Source organism: Humulus lupulus, chromosome 1 (genome assembly GCF_963169125.1).
Source record: "Humulus lupulus chromosome 1, drHumLupu1.1, whole genome shotgun sequence".
NCBI classification, from domain to species: Eukaryota; Viridiplantae; Streptophyta; class Magnoliopsida; order Rosales; family Cannabaceae; genus Humulus; species Humulus lupulus.
Genome location: NC_084793.1, coordinates 223,702,584 through 223,728,732, shown reverse-complemented (window position 1 = coordinate 223,728,732; position 26,149 = coordinate 223,702,584). Strand labels below are relative to the sequence as shown.

The window sequence follows — 26,149 nt, the reverse complement described above, 5'->3', positions numbered from 1 at the left end:
AGTAAGACAAAACTCTTGATTAGTGATGCATATTCGAACACTACAGTGAAAAAATTGGTCATGATCTTTGATAGCTTCAATATTGACCCAGCTAGCCTTCCAAATCAATAAGATTCCACCCTCCAATCTCAAACTACTATAGTAATCCCAACCCACAAATGTAGTACACATAACTTCCTTAAGCTTCTCTCCCTTGATTTTTGTTTCAAGGAGAGCCCCAATACCAACTTTATTCAAACGACAGACATCTAAGATTGACACCCTGCTTATTCTTCTTATTTAAGCCTCTAACATTCCAACTCAATATGTTGCAGCTCTCCATTCAAAGATAAATTTTGGGCTGAGTCATTTAATACCTTCTGCTATTCTTGAAGAACACTAAATGAGTTCCTTGTTTTCTGAAATGAAACTTGGTTTGCTGGTTTCACGGTCCCTGATTTTTTCAGATATGACCACACTTGATCTTTTGGGGTCTCCTCAGATTGAGACCCTCCCATCTGCTTCAATTGAGGCTGAGTTGAATTTACTAGTGCAGCAGCTTGGGTAGTTGCATTCTCTAAAGACTCAACAGGATCAGATGCAGGAACTTTCTTAACTTCCTTCTTCCTCCAAACTGCTTCAGAATCAAATTTGCAAGTAGCAATCGTGTGTCCCAACTTTTTGCATTGTGAGCACTTAGTAGGTAACCATTCATACTCTACCAGTTGTTCCATAACTTGACCTCTCTCATTGAGGTAATTAATAAACTGGGGAAAAGCTTCAGAAATCTCCATATCCACTAAAACTCGAGCGAATTTAATCATAGATCTTTCTTTGGTGATCTTATCAATCATTATAGGCTTTCCTATTGTACTAACAAGAGCACTCAAGCAGTTTACTCCCTAATATTATAATCCAAGATCAGGAAGCCTAATCCACACTGGTACTGATTTAATTGACTTCAAGGAATCAATATCAGTCATCCAAGGCCGAAGGATTACTGGTTTCTTATCAAAATGTATCACCCCTGATTCCAGGACCAGATCACGAGCTGCTTCATCCTTGAATTTGACCATCGTAAAACCAGCATTCATTCTAGCCACACGTTCAATTCCAAGTTTTCCCCAAATTCGTTTGATGAATCCTTCAAAAACTGCTAGAGGAGGATTAGCACCAATCACCACACAAATCAAAGCTAATTTCCAGTAGGAGGCTTCAACTTCAATCTCATCTACATCCAACTGAGCAACTTTTTGACCATCCTTTTGAATTGGCTCCATGAAATGCAACTTCGTACACCCATATGAAGGAAGAGACTCCCTAAAACGGGTCCAGGTTTCTTTGGCTGACTCTTGAAATGACCAAGCCTCAACCTCTTCAGCCCACGATGTTGAACCCATACTTGTGGCTGGAGCAAATTGCTCCATCGTAGGAGGATCTAGAACCATAGAATCAACCTCCATCACAGGGATATCAGTAGCTAAATTCTCATCATCTTTATTCTCAACATTCTCGCCAGTCAGATTCTGAACTGATGCTTCAGCTTTGGATGAAGGGAGCTCCTACATAGCATCTTGCTTAACTAGCTTCTGCACAATTTTTCGCCTCCTCGCCATAGCCAGAGAGAAAATTGCGCTTCGCGCTTCACGCTTCACGCTTCAAATGAAAAGACTCTTATCTCTATTCAATATTCCTAAAGAGTAGGTATGTTAAAACAATGAAAAAAGACATAATATTTCACAACCACATAAACCAACACCATTTTCTTCACAACTGTAATATTACCAAACAAAGGGAAACTAAATCAATCATGATTGATCAGTAGACATTTTCTAAAACACCATTTTAGGGATTCAACAAAAAAAAATACAACTACCATTTTTTACTGTAGAAATTTAGACTCCAAAACCAAAAAACCACTACGGCTGCCCTTTGTTAATTCTTAAATTGAGCCAATCAGGACAAATATATCTAAGGGCTAATGATACCTCAACTTATAAATTGATGCCAGCTACACTAGAAATGCAGCTCATACCAAACCAATATGATATTTTATATCAAAAGGAATATAGAATGAAAAGGCTTATTTGATTATATATATAGAAACCAACCACAATAACAAGCTAAATGCTGAGAAATCGCACGAAACGAATACTTGCAATGAAATCATAATTTCTTTTCCCAGAAGAAAGTCAAACACATACTATTTTTATTCTCAAAGTTGGAGCTGGGTGCATGACATGCCTCCTCAGATAATTTCCCTGAACGAACAATATATTTAGGGTGAGTAATGAACAAATTAACCAAATTTTCTTGGCAGGGAATATTATTTTTCAAAAAATAAAAAAGACAATATTGACAATCTCTCTATGAAATATGTGGTATGTTGATATGATAACAAGACTGCAACTAAAATTTCTAAGTGAGAAAATTAAGGCAAAGAAAGCAAGACTGCAAATGGAAACCAACATGCAAGAGGCACGGAACATTTAGAATTCAAGCAAAAATTTAAACACCTTATAGTCAGTCGATGGAACAAGGGCAAGTATCTGCTCACATCACTAACCACGTATCATGGATGTGGAATGGAGGGGAGAATAAAAAACCAAACTGAAGAGTCAACTAGCCAAACAAAAAATGCTTCGCTAAAGAGAGAGAGAAACCAGCCTTTGTTTACAACTTTATAGGCTAAAGCTCCTTTAAATATAAAGCTATGTTTACAAGCTCTTCAACAAGTTATTTACATATCAGGCCATCTATTCCTTTTTTATATATCCTACGGATGAATTTATTTGCATATCAAGAAATATTACAATTCACATCAGCAATCTACAAGAAACTAAGATATGCAAGATGCGCATCATCAGAAATCTAAACAAGAAACAAGATTAGAATAAATAAGATGAGTAATGAGTCACTAATATAATCTTTACAATGACAGAGTAGTGCATCATTTGTAATTCAACCTTATTTTCATAGTCACCAGGCTATAGCAAAATAAATTAATTTATTCACCATGAATATATGTATGTTCTCACAATGCTAAGATATATATGTAAAATGGTTCAACTTTCCCAATTACAATTAATTACCTTTCCTCATGTTTCTTCAATGGCCTTGTGCGCTGACCGCAAGTTAAAACTCTGAATCCTTGATGGATGTACTTAGTAGAGTGCTCAGTAAATTGGCGTGATTCAAATTTCCATGAGAGATGTACTCAGTAGAGTGCTATTCACCATAATACAGATGCATATACAGAGGATGCCTTGTGCATGCATGTTAACTTAATTCCACTAGAAGTCTTTAATTTTTCAGATAATTCAAATCTATATAATGGATTGTCAGATATTAAAAACTATTATATCTTTTTAAAATAAAATAAAAAGTGATGATGGGACGAAATGCACAATTAATTACAAATAATAGAAGACATTAGGAAAAGATATTAGGATACAAAAAAGTGAATGTATAAAAGAGGAGACATAGTAACCAAAAAGAGGTTTGGCGACACTACTTTTTTTTTGCTTTGGAATGGTGTGCATGCTAGTGCCTGCTGGGAATAAGAACTTGTTCTTGACCATGGTCTTCGCACATGGCTAAACTACATATATCCAAATCTTTACATATACCTACACATATTATACAAATTGTTATATGTATATATGTGTGCATATATCTGTGGATGAAAGTGATGGACATATATTTATATAACTGTCTTTCATAATAAAGAAGAAAAAGAAAGAAAAAAAATGGTCAACTACGAGTACATAGGCGCGCACTAGGGCAATTAGCTATAGTTTAAAAAAGCATATGTAGTTATTATACATTAGAATCAAAAGGAAAGGTATTGAGTCATACTGAGATTGAAAATGAAAGACGAGAAAGACAAAATGAGGGAACTGAGAATAAATAAAATGGTTTATATTTTTTTGGACCTGTGTTTTTTACTGTATTTTTTCTTATTACCTGTTTGAATACTGTGTTTTGACAAATTACTTTTTGGATCCTATGTTTTGTAAAATGGTTAAAATAGAACCCTAAATCTAATTTTGGTCAATGTTTTCTCAACTAAAATCACAAATAATTTACCAAACTAACAATTCATAACAAAAATAAAATCATTCTGCTTAAAAACTATGTTGTTATATTTAATTTTTTCTTCATCAAAATTAAGTTTAGGGTTCTATTTTAACTATTTTACAAAATATAGGTGTTGACTGTGTTTTTAGCCAACGACGTGAGAACGTCAAATACGACAAACCTTCAAGAGAATTTAAACAACACAGACAGTTTAATCAAGAAAAGTAAATAACACACAAGATTTTATAGTGGTTCAGCCCCGTTCAGTCGGTAATATCCTAATCCACTTAGAGATTTTATTACTTTATCTACACTCAAGATCAGATGAGCCGGTGTCAACTGAGTTTCTTCAGTGTAAATTTTCAGGAATACAAAAAGGGTTTCTCTCAAGGAAAACGCACTTTCTCTCTCTAGAAACTCAGACCAATTTTCAAATTGCCAAAAGTCCTTTTTCTGAGCCCATTAACCCTCTATTTATAGGCTTGGGACCAGAAACTGATATCCCCTTAGGATCGAGATATTTTATTACTCATATTATATTTATTACATTTAAATTACAAAAAACATTCAAAATGTAACAAAACCCCCAATTTGTGGGAAGAATGAGAGATTCCCGCGCGTGCCAAGACCGGTTCTTGTTGAAGCCGTTTCTGGGAATCTTGACTTAGTCCTCCTCTATCTGGTCGACCCATATCTCCTACTGACCACCCATGCAAGTGTTGGTCGGACACATGCATGCTGGACATATGCAAGTGCTGGTAGGACATACACTTGCTGGTAGGACATGCTTTTGTTGGTCGGACAAGTGCATGGTGGTAGGACATGCACTCCTCTCCTCTAACATGGCACTCTCCTCTCCTCGGACCAAGATCTGACCACACCATTGGGCTCTCCTCGGACCAAGATCCGACCACCACCCTTGGGCTCTCCTCGGACCAAGGTCCGACCACACCTCCTTGGAGTGCTCCTCGGACCAAAGTCCGACCAGGCACACCTTAGCCCAAGTACTCTCCTCGGGTGCACTTGGCTTGGTCATGACATCTCTCAAGCAGTCCAAACTCTTCACTGATGTATTGGGCTACTGCTAAGCCAGATCACCCCATCATTCCTTGCCACCTGTCATTTTTATTGCCACGACATCGATCTCCAATTTTTAGGGATAACATTTGCCCCCCAAGTTTATTCTACGATTTTCCTCGTATGATAAACTTTTCTTCTAGCAAAATATTCTTGAGATCATTCAAAAGCTCCTATCCGGTTGATAACTTTCACGTAAATTCCCACGACTGAACTTGTCTTGTGATTTCTTCAAACTCTATTTCCTTGATATAATGAAAACATAGGCTCCCTTTTGATTCTCTCTTAATTCTCCCTTTGTCTATTTTGCAAAATCATCATGGTATAGAGACAGGTTGTTGAGTATCCTCGATTTGGTTGCGCTAGGATTATAATTTCGGTGATTTTTTTTATAAAAAAAAAATGTGATCCGATCGGATGTTAGGGATAGGGCCCTCGAACAAGATTGTCCGACCGGACACATGCATTAGGCTCCTTGGATATGCTCGGCTTGCACCATGCAAAACATGATCTGCTCGGACCAACTCATGCTTCATCGCGGACACAAGGCATGCACTCTCCTCGGATGAGTGTCCGACCGGATGCATGCACTCTCCTCAGATGAGTGTCACGCACTCTTGGACACAAGGCATGCACTCTCCTCGGATGCGTGTCCGACCAGGCACACTCCTAGCCCAAGTACTCTCCTCGGTCATGCATCCGACTAGGCACTTGGACTGCTCCTCGGACCAATGTCCGACCACGCCTTGGACTGCTCCTCGGACCAAAGTCCGATCACGCCTTGGACTGCTCCTCAGACCAAAGTCCGATCACGCCTTGGACTACTCCTCGGACCAAAGTCCGATCACACCCCTTGGACTCCTCCTCAGACCAAAGTCCGACCACACTCCTTGGACTGCTCCTCGGACCAAAGTCCGATCACACTCCTAGAGTGCTCCTCGGACCAAAGTCCGACCGGACACACAAGGGTGTTGGCATTGGGTTTCTCGGGTGCACTTAGCTCGGACACACACGGCTCCTCTTGGTCGGATGTAACACCTTAGGCACCAAATTTCTGGGCCTAGATCCTTGGACATAGGTGAGATGCTCCTTGGATCAACATGCATCCGATCGGCCATCTCAAGGTGTATGCTCGACACCACATTTTTTAAACACTAAGCACCTTTAGGCACTCTTAGGCATTTGCTTGGGCACATGGCATAGCCCTTTAAGTCCTTCCCTACAAAAGACCACCAAAGCACCTTGTTCGAATCTCCCATAATTATTTTGAGAGATTGATTTCTCTCAATCAATCTTGGTGAAAAATTGACTTCTCCTCTCAAAGACAATTTTTCACTATGTAGTATTTACTTTGCATGCATTTGTTTGATTCACTCCAGGGAAGTTGATCGGTGATACATGCTTAGCCGACTAGGGAAGTTGTATCTGCTCTCCTGAGCAAGAAAACTTTGCACCTGATCAGCTAAACTTGTAGCTGTTGGCATTTATACTTTACTTCTCTTTGTTAACTTAAAACATTCTAAGTCTCCTCTAGACTTAAAAAGTTATAAGTTTTTTGTGAATAATAAAGTCACTCTAGTGTATGCCTTATATTTTCGCATGAGTACTTAGTTTTCTAACTTAGAAATTCTAGACATTTCATAAGTCCATGCTAAGTATACTTTCTCACACTCTTATTGCTCTAACATTTTATGAGCATGATGTTTATGGTCACACGAATATCTGCTCCTAACTTGAAATTTTTAAAAAATTCCAAGTTACTTAAGCTTTGTCGAACAAGTTAGCTTAATGGCCTTTTTGGACTTCGAAAATTTACAAGTCAGCCTAAAAACAGATATACTAACTCGTGCTCTTATTGCCTATGTTAAATTATATACCAGTATACCCCATGTGCCCCCCAGGTGATTGAGGGTTGAAAGATCCTTAGTCACTTGCTACCTGACCGAATCTGTTCGAGCAGTTAATTACTCGTGAAACACATAGAATATATGGAAAATATTCTAGCAGTTGAACACTGCTTGAACATATCGACCAGTTGAACACTGCCCGATTTTACCGACCAGTTGAACACTGCTCGGATAACTAACACACATGCATATTTGTAGCAAGGATCGACCACGCTGCGCGTAGTCTCTTTTATTACTCGTAAATTAAAAAGGACAAAACATGTCTAATAACGAGTCTTAAACAACCAAAATTGTTCAAAAATAAAATGACTGGTTAGCAAATAACCAGCTCATACACCAAACTTAAATAACAAGTCTAAAAACTCGAAATCAAGCTACCACTCTGAAAGCGATATTTAAAAATAATATATCCTTCGATGCTCTATGTGCACGCCACTCCAGTGATTCCTGATCCTAGCACTCCTGCTCAGCATACTTCTCCTTTGCTTAGTTGCTCTCCTCAGCTTTGTCGCTTGAGACCAGAGTTGCTGCTACCTCCTTCTCCTTGGGGTGTCTCTGCCCGGTACTTCCTCAACTTGCCCGACCGGAGAAGAAATTCTATCTCATCCTTGAGGTGGTTGCATTCATTCGTGTCGTGACCATAATCTTCATGGAAGCGACAAAACTTGTTCATGTCTCTCTTCCTCATCTCTCTCCTGATGGGTGGAGGCTTCTTGTAGGGAACCTTTTCTTGACTAGCAAGATATATCTCTGCTCGGCTGGTTGAGAGAGTGGTGTAGTTAGTGAATTGAGGCTCATACTTGGTTGGTTTTTCACTTGAACTCAACTTTGCTTTTTTTTCCTCATGGTGGTCAGACCCATTATTTCCACGCTTCTTTCCACCATCACAAGGAGAGTCTGTTGATCTGCCCGGATTGTTTATGCCATTCTCCCCTTTCTCTATTGCATCATCCAATTTCATATATTTGTCCGCCCGGTCAAGAAATTGTTGAAGTGTTGAAATTGGATGGCGATGGATGCTATCCCATAGAGGACTCCGATAAATTATCCCAGCAGATATGGCAACCATCTTCCCTTCGCCTCCTACAGCAGTTGCTCTATTGGCTTCTCTCATGAATCTCTGTATATAGTTCTTTAGAGACTCATCTTTTCCTTGTTTGATATCTCCCAAGTCATTGGCATAAACTGGTGGAGTCCGGGCAGTGCTGAATTGTCTACAAAACTCCTTCCTGAATGCCTCCCAAGAGGTAATGGAGTTTGGCTTAAACTTCCAATACCACTCCTGGGCAGTGTCCATCAAGGTGGTAGGGAAGACTCTACACCGATAGTCATCACTCACTCCGAGCAGTTCCATCTGATCCTCAAACTTCCCAACATGTCTGATGGGATCTGCCTTTTCTGTATAAACTGGCAGTACCGGTGCTTTGTACTTTGCTGGTGGCTGGGCTACTCTAATTCGAGCACAGAACGGGCTGCCACTCCGGTGGTCTATCGCATCTATCTCGGAAGGTCGTTTCGACAAACCTTGCACTGCAGCTGCAAGCATGTCAAGCTGGGCTTGGATAGCTGGTGCAACTGATGAGGTTCCAAGGTCTTGACCGCCTAGTCGGGCATTACCATCTGGCGCGCCACCGTCAAGTATTTCTACTTGACTGGCAGGGCGGTCCAGATTTTGCCCTTCGACCGGGACGGTCCTCCTCTTGTTGGTGATAACATCCCTCAGATCCTTCTGAGAAGCATGCTCTCCTACTCGATCGAACACCGTACTCTTCGACTTCCCAGAGGGCTTATTACGCGGGACTTCCTCTCTCTTGCTACGCTGTTGGTCGGGGTGCAGTGGAGGCTTCTTGGCGCGCTCTGGGTAGTTTTCTCCTCCTTGTGGGTTGTGGCCCTCCTTTTCCTTTTACTTGTCGGTGGGATGACTATCAGCCTCATCCCGACCATGCCCATCTATGAATTGTGAAGTCTTCTTCTCTCTAGGAGCTTTATTTTGCTCCTGCCCAGGTGGAGTCTTCTTACTACCCGATCAGTGACTTCCAGATCTTGAAGTTTCTGATCGGTGGCTCCTGGAGGGGGTCCTAGAGTGCTCCCTTTGTGTTGAGGCAGTGTGCGATCGAACTCCATCTTCCTCACCAGGTGGGTTATTACCACCCCTCCTTGATCTATCATTTTTCTTACGACCAGCTTCTGTGGTCCTCCTCGTGCTGCAGCTTGGGTATTGGCTTGGGCCAACTGGGTAGCTGCCTCTAAAGCAAGTGCTGCTTCACGATGTCTCCGGTTGACCTCCTCCTGTTGTTGTCTGAGCTCCTCGCTTCTAGCTTCCATATCGCGTCTTTGCTGCTCTAACGCAACTCTCTGCCTGGCCATCTCTTCAGCAAACGCCTCCTGCCTGGCGTGGAATTGTGCCATCTCCTCCTGGAAGGCCCCCATGGCCTCTTGGAGCTCTTCAACTCCTGGAGTCACGTCCTCGAGCATGACTCTAGGCTCATTCTCATGGTCTTGTGGGCTAGGACCTTCTGATCTAGCAGGCTCTTTAGAGGAGCTTGTCTTCTTGGAGGCTGCATTGGTGCTCTTAGGTGCCATTACACTTCAGGAACCGTCTGTATTTCTCTTTAGGCTCTCAATGAAAGCACCAAAATATTGACTGTGTTTTTAGCCAACGACGTGAGAACGTCAAATACGACAAACCTTCAAGAGAATTTAAACAACACAGACAGTTTAATCAAGAAAAGTAAATAACACACAAGATTTTATAGTGGTTCAGCCCCGTTCAGTCGGTAATAGCCTAATCCACTTAGAGATTTTATTACTTTATCTACACTCAAGATCAGATGAACCGGTGTCAACTGAGTTTCTTCAGTGTAAATTTTCAGGAATACAAAAAGGGTTTCTCTCAAGGAAAACGCACTTTCTCTCTCTAAAAACTCAGACCAATTTTCAAATTGCCAAAAGTCCTTTTTCTGAGCCCATTAACCCTCTATTTATAGGCTTGGGACCAGAAACTGATATCCCCTTAGGATCGAGATATTTTATTACTCATATTATATTTATTACATTTAAATTACAAAAAACATTCAAAATGTAACAAAACCCCCAATTTGTGGGAAGAATGAGAGATTCCCGCGCGTGTCAAGACCGGTTCTTGTTGAAGCCGTTTCTGGGAATCTTGACTTAGTCCTCCTCTATCTGGTCGACCCATATCTCCTACTGACCACCCATGCAAGTGCTGGTCGGACACATGCATGCTGGACATATGCAAGTGCTGGTAGGACATACACTTGCTGGTAGGACATGCTTTTGTTGGTCGGACAAGTGCATGGTGGTAGGACATGCACTCCTCTCCTCTAACATGGCACTCTCCTCTAGCATGCCATATCTCTCCTCTAACATGGCACTCTCCTCTAGCATGCCATATCTCTCCTCTAACATGGATAACAATAAGGTCCAGAAAGTAATTTATCAAAATACATGGTCCAAACAAATAATAAGAAAAAACACAGAGTCCAAAAAAGTATAAACCCTAAATAAAATAAAATAAAAGCAGTTTAAAAATTACACATATGTGTATTTATGTACCTGAAATGGCATGAGAGATTAGGGTGTCACGTTCGGGAAAGAGGCAAAGAGATGAGTTGTACATTTGGGGAATAGAATAGCAAAAAAGAAAAAAAAAAGTTTTGAGCTGAAATGGGTGAGAAAAAAATGAATCCCCAAAGCCCCACGGTGGAGAAAAGAGAGTGGGAGTGCAGAGGCTAAAGGGTGAGAAGTCTATTGGGAAGAGACGTGCAACGACGGTGGCATGGAAAGTAAGTGGCGGAAGTTTGGGTTGCAGATTGAAGATGAGGCATTTGAGTTCTGAGTGTGAGAAAGGAAGAGCAGAGAGGCTGAGTGTGAGAGAAAGAGAGGAAGCACGTTAGGGGTTAGGGATTAGGGGTTCAGAAAACCCTTTTCCATTTCTAATTGTTTTAGCATTTTTTTTCTTTTTGGTAATTTCATCTGCCGCCCAGTTCTTTCATTTGCCGCCTAAAGCTTTCATTGTATGACACTTTATAAAAAAAAAAATGTCCGTGTCTTTTTTATTTGTACGTATCAATAATGCTTCTAATAATTTGTCAAAAAAATAATGCTTCTAATAATATTATAATATACATATTTTATGTTAACTATTTTTAGTTTTAAAAAGATAAAAACACTTATTTTTGTAATATCTTAATGTGTATTAGAATTAAAAAAAAATTATTTAAATTATAATTAAATGACATTTTGGTCAAATTATCCTAGCTAAAAAAATATCTGTCAGTATTGCTCTTAAATTAACTGTCGGCATTGTGGTCAACGACGACAATTTTTAACTGTTGGCATTGATCTCAAACAAATTGTTGGCGTTGGGATCACTGGCGATAGATTTTAACAACTATTTTTTAACTAACACAAATTTTAAAAACATGTTAAAGAATAATATTAGTTAATAATATAGTTAATTTTATAAATATGTTAAAAGAATAATAAATTTAAATTTTGATATAAATATTATTATAAATACAAAAGTTAATAATATGAAAAATTTAGAAACAAAAAAATCTAGTTTTAAAAATTTTTAATAAATACATAATTTTTATAAATATATATTTATATAATTTAGTTTATTTTTAAAATTATACTATTCATTAATTTTTTACAATATTTTTCCAATTAATAAAACAACTCTTTTTTAACTAATACATTTTTTTTTAAATATGTTAAAGAATAATATAGTTAATTTTATAAATATGTTAAAGAATAATAAATTTAAATTTTGATATAAAAATTATTATAAATATAAAAGTTAATAATATGAAAAATTTAGAAAAAAAAAATCTAGTTTTAAAAGTTTTTAATAAATACATAATTTTTATAAATATATATTTACATAATTTAGTTTATTTTTAAAATTATACTATTCATTAATTATAATATTTTATTTGAATTTTGGCGACATTTTATGACTGTCGGCATTGGACTTTTATTAACTGTCGGCGTTGGGGTCAATAGCGACAATGCTTAACTGTCGGCAGTGGTCTTGAATTAACTGTCAGCGTTGGAGTCAATAGCGACACCTTTTAACTATCGGCATTGGTCTCGAATTAACTATCGGCATTGGGGTCAATAGCGGCACATTTTAACTGTCGGCATTGGTCTCGAATTAACTGCCGGCGTTGGGGTCAATAGCGGCACATTTTAACTGTCGGCATTGGTCTCGAATTAACTGTCGGCATTAGGGTCAATAGTGACACATTTTAAGTGTCAGCATTGGTCTCGAATTAACTGTCGGCGTTGGGGTCAATAGCGACAGTCAAAAGCAACGGTGACAATTATTAGCTGTCGACGTTGGTCTCTATGCCTACAGTTTTTAACTGTCGGTGTAGAGTCCCGCTAAGCAATTACGACAGTCAACAAAGTTGACTATCGTGGTTGGGTGTTGGGAAAGCCCAGTTTTGTAGTAGTGAGTATACATTCATCAGGAATCAACCCCTGATTCTGAGCTCCAATGTGGACTCTAATTGTAATGTCCTCCTAATCTATGACTATTATACTGTGTACTTTAAATAGTATCAGACTTGTTAATCAAGTCCCTTGGTTATAAGCGTGTAACAAAGGTTAATGACAAGGGTTAGGGTTAAAATTTTGGTAACACTTCGAGTAGAATCAAACATAGCTTTTCTTTTTTTCTTTTCAGAAATAGATTTCGGCAAAGGAAAAGGAGATAATGATGATCGAGTGATCGCCATTACAGTTTTTAAAGAAACTCAAGTGTAGACAACTACTCAACCCTATTTTTTAGCTACAAGGACGATACCACTTCTTAATACCCTAAGTTCATAAGTTTTATCTAGGTTAATGGAGAAGGTGGAAAGAAAATGAAGCAAAATGGACATGATGTTTGTCATAGAAATATGGGATATTGTGATCACATACACAGACTAGGTACACACTTGGACATGAGAATAAGTCATAAAATATTAAAGATATTTTTTCAAAAATATACTTTTTTTATATATTTTTTTTACTTTTTTACGATCCCTGATTTTTTTTCTTCATAAATACTAACTTAAGTTTTCAAAAATACGTTTTTAAAGTTTTATATTTACAAAAATACGATATTAATGAAACAACTAAAAAATAACAATAAGACAACAACTAAACATTAACCCCACTGCATACTAACTTATATTTTTTTTTTAAATCAAAATATATCTGCAAACAACTAAACAACAAATAGACATCAACACAACAACAGAACAACTATAAATAAACTTAAACAACTAAAAACTAACATGAAAAAAACTATACATAAAATCTAAACAACACAAAAACAACAACCTCACAACAACACAGTACAAACCATTACATTTTAAAAAAGCAACACATTGCAATACAATTTCATAAAAAACAACTAGAAAATAACAATTTGACAACAACTAGACATCAACACACTACATACTAACAAATTAAAAAGACAACTAAAAAACAACAATTAGACAACAACGAGACATCAACCCACCACATTAAAAAATAACTAAAAAATAACAATTGAACAACTAGAAGTGTGTTTTAACCCCACCGTATTTTGGAATAATGCAAGTGTGTTTTGGAAGGGTTTATAGCCAAAGTTATTAAGGGAAAATAATCTCTAAAAATATGGTTTAGTGATTGATTGGAGGGTCTCGGCCAGCACGTGGAGTGGAGGGAAACCATTATTTTTTAAATGGTCTTGGCAGTTTTGGAGGTTACAAGGGAGGGAATTAGATCCATTTTCCCTTAGTTGCTTCAGACAACATTTGAATCACTAGAGAGAACAAAGAGAGTTTGAGAGATAAGCGAAGGAGAACCCGTTGTGCTCTTGTGGTGTACGATCACTTCGGGTCCAAGAAGAAGAAGGCAAAGTGAGTTATTTCTTTGATTTTTATTTGAGTTACAGATCTTAGAAATGTCCTTAGAACCTCTTTATCAATTATAGAAGGAAGCAAAGAAAAAGGAGAGAATTTCCCCCCAAGTTTAAAAAACTTTGGTCGGAAATCCGAACTAGTGTAAGTGCCATCTTTGGCTTCGTTTTTCTCTTATTTTCGTACATGAAACTTATGTTGAATGGTTTGTAAGTGTTCAAGTGTTGAGGACTATAGGAGAGGGAAAAAGAAACCACCAAGAACCAGCCACAAAAAGAGGTACAAGCCCGTAGTTTTTCTTTCGAAGTTTTTACGGTACCGTTTTCGATTTCATTTCTTAAAAGTTGGGATTAGTTTATGAGTTGTTTTACATGGTTTAAATCAGAACTTTGGGTCTAGAAACACTCATTAAGGTACTGGGGATGATTTAATATGATAGATCTTGAGTTTTGGGATGATTTGGTGATGGTTAGTGCTTGGTATAGGTGGCTGTCATGAAAAATACAACACCATTGTTGTCGGCGTTAATGGTGGAGGCCGGTGGTGGTGGAGCTGGTGATGGCCGAAGTGAGGGTCATGGTGGTGATGAGGGTGAAGTCGTGGCTGCAAAGGTGAGGGACCTTGGGTCCAAGCATGGCTCGGGTTGGTCATGGAGGCTTGCCGTGGGTGAGGAAGACTATCTTTTGGTGGTCACGTGTGCATGTGTGTGCATGAATCGAATGGTCACAAATGGTTACTTTGGAATACATATATACACATGCATGAGTAGTATAAAAGAAAAAAATTCCGTATAACAGTAAAAATGTAAAATTTTCTTAACTTTTAGTGATATATGTAAATTTTCCAAAAATTAAATGTGAAACAAGAAATAAAAGGTTATATTATTATTATTATTTTTTAATTGGTAAAAGTGTAAGAGGAATTTCACTATTTATGCATAATAGTGGGTATAATTACTAAATAATACCAGCACTAATAAATTTTTCAAATTGGTGCTAAACTTTCACCAAGTACCAAAAATACCCCTCTCATTTTTTTTCCACTCAAATTTTTTCCCACACAAACTCTCTCATTCTCTCAGTCTCTCAATCCCGAAACCCAAACCCAATCCGAAGGAAACCCAAAATCCCCAAAAAATAAAGGAAACCGTCGATCTCAGGCTCTCTCTTTATCTTCTCCGGCATCGGCCTGTCGAACCCGTCGAGCCAACGGCGACAAAGAAGCTCGAAACCCACATCGTCGAACCCATCAATCGAACCCATTTCTCATTAAGGTATATTCTTGAACCCTCGTGATTATTTTTGTTGTTTTGATTCCTTTGAATCTGGTGGTGTGGAATGGGTATGGTAGTTCTTTGGTCTGGGTTTTTCTGTGGTTTTTTCTGGGTTTGAACCAGTAGCTCAATAGGTTCGATAGAAGCTCGATGTTATCCATGGTAATATATGAAACTAGCTTGATAGGCTCGATTATGGTTCGATAATGGTTCGATAGTAGGCTCGATAGGGTAGTTTGAATGGTTCGATGGTGGATCGATAAGAGCTCGATGGATATGTGGTATTAGGTTAAAAGGGCTCGATAAGGTTCGATAGAAGCTCGATGTTATCCATGGGCAATATATGAAACTAGCTCGATAGGCTCGATTATGGTTCGATAGTGGGCTCGATAGGGTAGTTTGAATGGTTTGATGGTGGATCGATAAGAGCTCGATGGATCTGTGGTATTAGGTTAAAAGGGCTCGATAGGTTCAATAAGGGTTTGACAGTAGGCTCGATGGATCTGTGGCATTAATAAACAGGGCTCGATAGGTTCGATAATGGTTCGATAATAGGCTCGATGATTATTTATGTAGACATATTTTGCTTAGCTCGATAGGCTCGACACTGGCTCGATAGTGTATGTTTCAGCTCGATGACAACTTATTTCAGTTTTTTGATTAAATTTTTTTGACTTTTTTCCTGATTATGTTTAACATTCTGTTTCTTACCAAAAAAATTTCATGTGTTGTTGCAGATGCCTAAGTTGCTTGTTCCGTTCAGTGATCACTTTCCTGGTCGAGTGACATATCGGGGTAGTAGTACTTTAAATCACATTAAGACCAGGTTTTTGGAGCTCGGGCTGCTTGAAAGGGCTAAGGAATCCCCTTTCAAACAGTTATTTTTGGCTTCGGAGTTTAATTTCTCCAGAGTCTTGGTGCATCAACTGTTGCTGAGGAAAATCGCCAGCAACAATGAAGATGAGGTGCATTTTTTCTTGGGGCCGAAGTCTTGTAGATTCGGCATAGGAGAGTTTGCCCTGGTGACGGGGTTGAATTTCAGTACCTTCCCGTCACCAGAAGAGTTGGAAGGGCGTAATCTCAGCGACCGGTTGATAAAGAAGTATTTCAACGATGCTGAGAAAGTAAAGCTCTCATAGGTGGACCATGCTTTCAAGACTTGTACAGTTGTGGAAGATGTGTACAAGCCTGGTCTATGTTTGTTTGTTGAGGGGGTTCTGAATGCCATTGAGGGCAAGTTGCACATTTGACGAGATATTCTAAAAATTGTTGAGAATGTAGAGTACTTCTTCAGCTATCCATGGGGGAAGTACTCTTATAGGAGGCTATTGCAGTCTTGTAAGAAGGACATGGTGAAGCAAAAGGCCAACTATGATACCAAGAAGGATGCCAAGGTGCAGCAAGAGTCCAAGTACAATATGTATGGTTATGCCTCGGCCTTACAGTACTGGGCATATGAGGCTATCTAGTAGCTTGTGATGGAGCTTGTTGTGAGCTCGAGAAACATGTTCCTGAGGATGCTTGGTTGGTCGCATCGGAGGAACAAGAATTTCACCAAGTCCGTCATCGCACCGATATTATTGAAGAAGAATGTAAGTTTTTTTTTTTTTTTTATCTATATGCTTATCTTTTATCATTATTTGAGTTAACCAAATATTTTATGTTGTTTGCAGTTGATTGTCCTTCCGATGTTGAAGCCTCGACCAGCAGAAAAAGACTATTATTTGTCTTTGACTGAGGGAGATCTTCCCCTTTATCCTGGGCTTGGCCAGGATCCCTCGGAGACTGATGAGGAGGAGGATGCGACTTTTGAGAAAATCGCGAAGATAGTTTCTCAGGCAGCCGAGGCAGCCAATATATTTGATGATGCTGCCCCAGGGGAGGAGGTTGCAGGTCCCACCCCTCCTATTGCCCCAGCCTCAGCCTTCGCCCCAACATCAACCCCAGCCTCAGCATCAGCCCCAACACCAGCCTCAGCCCCTGAGCTCGCCGACTTGATTGAGCGGTTGGACAGAGTCGAGGGTCGACATGAGACCCTCCTGAAGAACCAGTCAGTGATCTTGGACGTAGCCAGTCAGATCCTGACATTTATTAAGGAGAAACTGAGGGGCTCCAATGAAGATTCAGACTCAGAGTCATTGGATATTCCTCTAGACTATGTTGATGATCCAACCACGCCTCCTACCATCATTGTGAGACCTGATGCTGGGACTCCGGGAGTCGTTATTTTCAACCCTGAGGATGTTGCTAGGGTTCAGTTTCAGAGGGCTAGATGCCAAAGACGCAAGCCAGATTGGTTTGAGGACTACACCGATCCCACGAGGAAAAGACCTCACACTGATGCAGCTGCACCAGCAGAGGAGGCTACACAGGTGCTGGACCCTCTCAAGAAGCCAGATCCCAAACAGTATAGGACAATGTGCAAGTGGCTACTTAGAGACATGCCCAACAAGACCCCGAGGGATGTAAAGAATGGAATCACAGTCCAGCGTGGTTTCTGACGTGGTAGACACCCCAATCGTGGCTCAATGATGGGGTAAGCCATTTATACCTAATGACTCGATAGTGGTAGAAATTATGGACTGTTTTCAATTTTACATGTTTTGTTTTTACTGACTCGATATGAGCTCGATGATAGCTCGATACGAGCTCGATAGGAGTTTGATGGGAGTTTATAGAATCGATGTGAGCTCGATGGAGCTTGATAGGAGTTTGATAGGGATGTTAAAATAGGATTGTTCTTTACTGTTTCAGATTGGCTCGATGTGAGCTCGATGGAGCTCGATAGTAGTTTGGTAGGGGAGTTAAAATAGGATTGTTCTTTACTGTTTCAGATTGGCTCGATGTGAGCTCGATGGAGCTCAATAGTAGTTCGATAGGGGAGTTAAAATAGGGTTGTTGTTTACTGTTTGAGATTAACTCGATGTGAGCTCAATGGAGCTCGATAGTAATTTGATAGTGGAGTTAAAATAGGGTTGTTGTTTACTATTTGAGATTAGCTCGATGTGAGCTCGATAGTAGTTCGATGTGAGCTCGATGGAGCTCGACAGCAGCAATTTATGATGGTCTTTGCTAATTTTTTTATCGTACTCTCTTTGTAGCATATTGATGCGGCAGAACACATGCTTCGCATGCGTCACAAGTATTTTCCCAATATATATCGACAGAATGCAGTTGTGATGAACAGTTATTTCTCACAAGTGATACCTGCCCGATATGATCAGTACAAGAAAACAGCCGACAAAACAAAGTATACTTGGGATTCTGACGTTATGTCCATGTTGACCGGCATCGAGCAGCAGTTTTTGACATCTTGGGGAGGAGTTGAGGATGTATATTGGTGCCAGAATTATGGACAACAACATTGGTTTGCCATTGAGGCTTCCATTTCTAGTTGGACTCTGACTATTTACGATTCGGACAACTCGGTGATTAGTGACGCAAAGCTTGAGGAAATTATGAGTCCATGGTGCCTTTTGCTTCCTTCTCTGTTAATGCAGAGTAAACTATTTATTGATAGCTTGATGTTGAAGATTCCATCAGCAGGAAAGAGGCCGCATTAGTTCACATGGCGTCGCAAACAGAAACGCGAGCTCACTCAGTCAAAGAGAAGGTAACAAACATTATCTTCATACTAATTTTGTTTCTAACTAAAATTATAGTAATGTGCACTTAATGTTTACTTTTTTTTTACAGTGGGGATTGTGGTGTGTATGCTGTCAAGCATATTGAGCATCTAATGGTCGGTCTTCCATTGGAAACTATCTGCGATGAAAATATGGAGGTGTTCAGGAACAAGTGGACCACAGACTTATGGTATCAAAATTTGTTACCTTGATGATTGTATATATACAGGGTCTTTACATGTACAGTTTCTTGTTCATATTTTTTTTTAACTTTCATGGGCTGTTATCGAGCTAATATCAAGCTATATCGAACTGTTATCGAATTATCAAAATTTGTTACCTTCGTGATAATCTTGTATACGGGGTCTTTACATGTACAGTTTCAAACTGTTATCATTTTTTTATAACTTTCAGGGGATGTTATCGAGCTAATATCAAGCTATATCGAACTGTTATCGAATTATCAAATTTTGTTACCTTCATGATAATCTTGTATACAGGGTCTTTACATGTACAGTTTCGAACTGTTATCATTTTTTTATAACTTTCATGGGCTGTTATCGAGCTAATATCAAGCTATATCGAACTGTTGTCGAATTGTTATTGAGCAATATCATTTTCATATCGAACCATTAACATAACTTTTAAGAAAAATCAAATAAAAAGAGTTTATTAATACAACAAGTTCAAATGGGAAAAAAGAGTTTAAAGCCTAGCTTTGCATGTATCCCTGTTGTGGCCAAGACCACCACACATGCTACACTTGCGCTCTTTGCAAATGATTTCGCCATTCGATGGAGTGCGGTTTGTCTTCCTTCTTCCCACCTTATTCTTCTTCGGTCGACCAACTGGTTGTTTTTCAACGGGAACACCAACTTGCATTTTCTCTATGTTCTCGAGAACTTCCCAATCATCCTCGTTGCCAGTTGGGTAAATTGTTTCTTTGTAAGACTCCCTCCACATCTCAGTAGTGTAATATGGTGAACACAGTGAGTAAATGTTGACACTGCGCAAGATGGCCGCAGCCACACCATGAACACAAGGGTAACCCATTATTTGAAACTGATCACAAGAGCATGATTTGGTCATCAAATTCACCTCACCATCACCTTCTGGGTCTACCACATGAAATTCAAATTGTCCAAGAGGATGGACTTTCAAGTACCTTGCATCATCCGCAATGCCTGAGACATCTTTCTCATATATTGTTGCTAATTTGGATGTGCACTTCTCTACCTCCTCACGACGCGCGGCAAACCATGACTGAATTGTGAAACGAATGAATTCCACAAAAGTAGTGACTGGGAAGGTTCTTGCATCTCTGGTTTTGTTGTTGAAACTTTTAGCGTAGTTGCTTGTCATTACATTGTATCGATTCCCAGGAAAGTAAGCACAAGTCCACTTATTGAAGCCAATACCCTCGAGATATTGAGCTATGGCAGGATCCATTTGCTTTATATTGTTGAAGAACCTATGAAATTTTGACTTCCGAAATGCATATGCCGCATTCCACATCTCCTTGTGACAATGATCGGTCTTGAACTTAGCGATTACATTCATACTTATGTGATGGTAGCATGCACCGTGGTAGGCATCAGGGAAGACCAACTCAAGAGCATGAATAATGCTAGCATGCCTGTCTGATACAAAAGACAGATTATCAACAACTCCAATGGCTTCCTTCAATTTCATCATGAAATACTTCCAAGAAGCATGATTCTCACTGTCAACAATCGCGAATGCAATTGGATAAATGTGGTTATTCGCATCTAATGCGACAACACACAACATGTGGCCACCGTACCTTGACTTCAAGAAAGTGTCGTCCACACATATAACAGGACGACATGATGTAAATCCCCTTATAAAAACTCCGAGTGAGAAGAAACAGTAAAGAAAGTGACCATCATCTGTGACAAAATTAGTTATTGTACCTAGATTCTTTTGTTGCAGCATGTACAGGTAAGAAGGTAACTTGGAGTACGATTCTTCAGGTGTCCCCCTGACATAACCAAGTGCCTTCTCTCTGTATCTCCAAGCCTTCATATAACTCATATCGATCCCAAAATTATTCTTCATATCCTCCTTTAGGTTTTTTGGTGGATAACTAGTGCCATCAGTAGCATATTTGTTCTTGATAAGGTGCCTGTTATCCCCAAAATTTGAAAATGATGACGTGGCAACAGAAATGACAAATGGCAAGGAATGGTTGGGTGACCTGGCTTAGGAGTGACCCGGTAGACCAATGAAGAATTTTGACTGGCCAGAGAAGTGTCATGACCGACCAGGCATGACCTTGTCCAACCAGTCACATGTTTGTCTGCCCAGGCATGACCTTGGCCAACCAGGCATGACCTTGGCCGATCGGTCATGACCATGTCCGACCAGCCAAGTGCATGTCTACCCAGCCAAGTGCATGTCTGCCCAGTCAAGTGCATGACTGCCCAGTCAAGTGCATGACTGCCCAGTTAGGTGCATGACTGCCCAGTCAAGTGCATGTCTGCCCAGTCAGGTGCACGACTGCCCAGTCAAGTGCATGTCTGCCTAGTCAGGTGCGTGTCTGCCCAGTGAAGCTGTGGTCAACCAGCTTGAATGAGATATGATCGACTAGATAGAGTAAAGCTATGCACGGGATCCCAGAAACAGCTTCAACAAGAATCGGTCTTGGCTTGCGTGGGAATCTCTCATTTATCCCACGAATATAGTGTACTATTATATTTTGAATATTATTGTAAATTAAATATAATGAGAATAAAAAAATATCTCGATTATGGGGGGATATCATCTATACGATCCTAAGCCTATAAATACAAGGCTTATGGCATCATAAAGGGGACTTTTGGAACTTTTATTCGAATTCTTATTTTCTAGAGAGAGAGAGCACTTGTATTTGAGAGAATTCTTGTATTCTTGTAATCTGCACTAAAGAAACTCAGTTGACTCAGGTTCATATGATCTTGAGTGCATATCTATAATCATAACTCTAAGTGGATTAGGCTATTACCAACACATTGAGGATGAACCACTATAAAAATCGTCTGTGTCGTTTATTTTCTCTTGAAGGTTTTTATCGTTTTTGACTTCCTCACGTCGTTAGCCAAAAACACGGTCAACATTTTGGTGCTTTCATTGAGAGCCTGAAGAGAAAGACAGGCGATCCCTGAAGTATTATGGCGCCTAAGAACACCAATGCGGCCTCCAAGAAGACAGGCTCCTCTAAAGAGCCTGCCAGATCAGAAGGTCCTAGCCTTCAAGACCGTGAAATTGAGCCTAGATTCGTGCTCGAGGACGTAACTCCAGAAGTTGAAGAGCTCCAGGAAGCCATGAGCGCCTTCCAAGAGGAGATGGCACAATTCAATGCCAGACAGGAGGCGTTCACTGAAGAAATGGCTAGGACGAATGCCGCATTTGAGCAGCAAAGACGGGAAATGGACGCCAGGAGTGAGGAGATCCGGTGACAGCAGGAGGAGGCCGATAGGTGACATCGCGAGGCTGCACTCGCTCTGGAGGCAGCTACGTAGCTGACCCAGGCCAATGCCTAAGCTGCACCAGGAGTGGCAGCCACCCCAGGAGCAAGGACCACAGAAGTTGGTCGTAAGAACACTGATAGACCCAATTCTCAAGGGCCAAACAGGAGTGGTAGTAACCCACCTGGTCGGGAAGAAGATGGGGTCCGGTCGGGCACTGCCTCAACCCAAAGGGGGAACTCCAGAACCCCCTCAAGGAGCCACCGATCAGAGACTTCAAGGTCTGGAAGTCATAAATCAGGTAGCAAGAAAACTCCACCTGAGCAGGAGCACAATAAAGCTCCTCGAGGTAAAGAAACTTCCCACTTCAAAGATGGGCATGATCGTGATGAAGCTGATAGTCATCACACTGACCAGTCAAAGGAGAAGAATGATAACAACCATCGAGGAGGAAGAGATCGCCCAGCTCAGACAGGGAGGCCACCACTGCATTCCAACCAGCGCAGTGGCAAGGAGCATGTTCCGCCTAGCAAACCTTCCGAGAAAACTCAGAGTACGGTGTTCGATCGATTAGGAAAGCATACCTCCCAGAAGGATTTAAGAGATGACATTGCTGATAGGAGAAGGACCGTCCCGGTCAAAGGGCGAAATCCAATCCGACCTACCAGTCAAGTAGAAATACTTAATGATGGTCTGCCGGATAGGAGCGCCCGACCAGGCGGTCCCGAGAATGAGTCTCAAACAGTGGCCCCAGGCATCCAAGCCCAGCTTGATGCTCTGACAGCAGCAGTCCACAGTCTATCAAAACGACCCTCTGCGATTGATCTAGTAGACCACAGGAGTGGCAGCCCGTTCTGTGCTCGAATTAGAGTAGCCCAGCCACCAAAAAAGTATAAAGCACCGGTACTGCCAGTTTATACAAAAAAAGCGGACCCGATAAGGCATGTTGGGAAGTTTGAAGACCAAATGGAGTTGCTCTGAGTAAGTGATGACTACCATTGTAGAGTGTTCCCTACTACATTGTCCGACACTGCCCAGAAGTGGTATTGGAAGTTTAAGCCAAACTCCATCACTACTTGGGAAAGTTTCAGAAAGGAGTTTTGCAGGCAGTTTAGTGCTGCTCGGACCCCTCCAGTTTATGCCAATCACTTGGCCGACATTAAGCAAGGAAACGATGAGTCTCTCAAGAACTACATACAAAGGTTTATGAGAGAAGCTAACCGAGCTACTGCAATGGGAGATGAGGGGAAGATGGTGGCAATTTCTTCTGGCATAATCTATCGGAGTCCTTTGTGGGACAGCATTCATCGCAACCCAATTTCAATGTTACAACAGTTTCTTGACCGGCGGATAAATACATGAAATTGGATGATGCAATTGAGAAGGGAGAGAAGGCCCTGAACAATCCGGGTGGATTGACTGATCTCCCCAAGAACGGAGAAAATGGTCAAAATGGCGGAAAGAAACGTGGGAGTAACGGGTCTGACCGCCATGATGAAAAGAAAGCTAAGTCGAATCCGAACAATAATCCAACCAAGTATGAGCCCCGATTCACAAACTACACAACTCTTTCAGCAAGCCAGGCATAAATCTATCTCGCTAGTCACCAAGAAGTTCCCTATAAGAAGCCCCCACCGATGAGGAAAGAGACATCTAAGAGGGACATGAACAAATTTTGTCAGTTCCATGGAGATTATGGCCATGACACAAACGAATGCAATCACCTCAAAGATGAGATAGAATTTCTTCTCCAGTCGGGCAAGTTGAGGAAGTACCACGCAGAGACACCCCAAGGAGAAGGAGGCAGCAGCAATCCTGGTTTCAAACGACAAAGATCTCCACCCTTGCAGCCTGGACCTGTGGACTTTACCTTAGACACTATATGTGGAGGTCCACACTTAGCTGAGGAAAGCAGCGAAGCAAGGGAGAAGCATGCTGAGCGGGAGTGCTAGGATCAGGAGCCACTGGAGCAGCGAGCGTCTATGAATATATTATGTTTAAATACCGCTTTCAGAGTGGTAGTTTAATTTCAAGTTGTTTAACTTGTAATTTAAATTTGGTTTATAAGCTGGTTATTTGCTGACCAGCCATCTATTGTTGAACAATTTTTGTTGTTTAAGACTCGTCATTAGACACGTTTTGTCCTTTTGAATTTACGAGTAATAAAAGAGACTACGCGCAGCGTGGTCGATTCTTGCTACAAATGTGCATGTGTGTTAATTATCCGAACAATGTTCAACTGGTCGGTAAAATCGGACAGTGTTCAACTGGTCGATACATTCAAGCAGTGCTCAACTGCTCGAATATTTTCCATATATTCTATGTGTTTCACGAGTGATAAACTGCTCGAACAGATTCAGTCAAGTAGCAAGTGACTAAGGATCTCTCAACCCTCAATCACTTGGGGGGCACATAGGGTATATCGGTATATAATTTAACACAGGCAATAAGAGCACGAGTTAAGATATCTGTTTTTAGGCTGACTTGTAAATTTTTGAAGTCCAAAAAGGCCATTAAGCTAACTTGTTTGACAAAGCTTAAGTAACTTGGAATTTTTTAAAATTTTAAGTTAGAAGCAGATATTCGTGTGACAATAAACATTATGCTCATAAAATGTTAAAGCAATAAGAGTGTGAGAAAGTATACTTAGTATGGACTTATGAAATGTCTAGAATTTCTAAGTTAGAAAACTAAGTACTCATGCGAAAATATAAGGCATACATCAGAGTGACTTTGCTATTCACAAAAAAATTATAATGTTTTAAGTCTAAAAAGACTTAGAATGTTTCAAGTTAGCCAAAAAAGAAAAGTAAAGTACAAATGCCAAACAACTCGATCATACGAGCAAGAGTGTATAACAAAATACAAAACAAAGTATGCTAGAGAGTTGGTAGGATGACAACTTCTCTGGTCGAGCAGAGGCTTCTCTGGTAAGATGAGGGGTCACTAGTCAGCTCTGGCAGGTTGATCAACCCCTTCCTCGGCATCAACTGCTCCTTCCGGTCGGAATGATAGCATAGGGGAAGCAGATGTGGTGCCGGCAGGATTAGCTGCTTCCTCAGCAGCCCTGGCCTCACATTTAGCAAGCTCCTCTGCCTTAACCTCCTCGGTGAGAAAGTCGAGGTTAAGAGGCTTGTTTAGCTTCCACACCTGATAAAAACAGTTTAAGCAGATCTCCTCATAGCGGGTAAGATCGGCTTCTTTCTCCTGCCTCAGCTCCTCAATATCGCGAATCAGTCTCTCGTTCTCGCGAGCCAACCCCTCGTTCTCACAAGTCAGTTTGTCTAGCCGACCAGTCAGCGACTTGTTGGTTTGGGTTAGTTTGTCGTTCCCATCAGCCAACCTCCTAAGAGACTCATCTCGCTCAGCCACAGTCTTCTCTGACCGCTCCAACTTGGATTGAAGAGCACCCACCTTAGCTTGGGCCTCCACTAGTTGATCATTCAAGACCTTGATCAACTCCTTGTAGTCTACTGCTCAGTGCTGAGCATGACTGATGGTGATGAGCGTCTGCATGAAAAACAAGAGGTTACTACAAAGTATGAATATAAGTAACAAACTGTCTTGTGGTAGAGTACTTACATTCGCCAACTGAGCAAGCCCTCTCTGTAAGACGACATCAACACTAAGTCGAGGGAAGGACTCAAAGCTTTGAATCGTTGAAGCGTCGTGAAGAGTCTGATCAACCACACCCTTCCCAATGGTACCAGCAGTGCGAAGTACCTCACTCAGGCCGGTCTGACGAGTGGGGGTTAGGCTCGCCGAGGGAGAGAGTGAGGAAGGGGTCAGCTGCGGGAGTGCAACTAACCCCTTGGGT

At 40.5% G+C, this 26,149-nt stretch overlaps 1 long non-coding RNA gene across 1 annotated transcript; it reads right to left on the bottom strand.

Annotated features, from left to right (window-relative positions):
- Window positions 1-1,626: 1,626 nt before the first annotated feature.
- On the bottom strand, window positions 1,627-11,050 carry LOC133827970 (uncharacterized). Its single transcript, XR_009890622.1, has 4 exons — window positions 10,620-11,050; window positions 3,072-3,305; window positions 2,184-2,240; window positions 1,627-1,672 (listed from the first exon to the last, which is right to left on the bottom strand). It is a non-coding gene; the product is annotated as an uncharacterized LOC133827970 (long non-coding RNA).
- Window positions 11,051-26,149: the final 15,099 nt, after the last annotated feature.